Source organism: Myotis brandtii, unplaced genomic scaffold (assembly GCF_000412655.1).
Source record: "Myotis brandtii unplaced genomic scaffold, ASM41265v1 scaffold191, whole genome shotgun sequence".
Lineage (NCBI taxonomy): Eukaryota > Metazoa > Chordata > Mammalia > Chiroptera > Vespertilionidae > Myotis > Myotis brandtii.
The window spans coordinates 5,562,329-5,562,762 of NW_005357115.1; positions in this window are offsets into that span (position 1 = coordinate 5,562,329).

The following is a 434-nucleotide window of genomic DNA, read 5'->3' on the forward strand; positions in this document are numbered from 1 at the left end:
TTCCTCTGTCACTGAAGGAAGCAAGCCTCATGTTAGTTTCAAGCTGCCTGGCTGCCGGCCGCCATCTTGGCTGTCAGTTAATTTGCATATCTCCCTGATTAGCCAATGGGAAGGGTAGCGGTCTTACACCAATTACCATGTTTCCCTTTTATTAGTGTAGATATATATATAGATTTTTACCAACAAGGGCAAGATTGGACTAAAGCAGAGGAACTCCACCTTCCTGGAGAACTGAAACCGATTCAAGCTGGCTGGCAGCAGGGGGCGGTGTGGAGACAGACCGGGATGTCTGGGACTGTGCTGCAGACCTGAGGTCTAAATGTTGACAGAACCAAAATCTTGAAAAGAAAGGGCTCCTCTTCAATCACACTTCATCCTATTTTTACCCATCTCTCTCTCTCTCTCTCTCTCTCTCTCACACACACACACACACA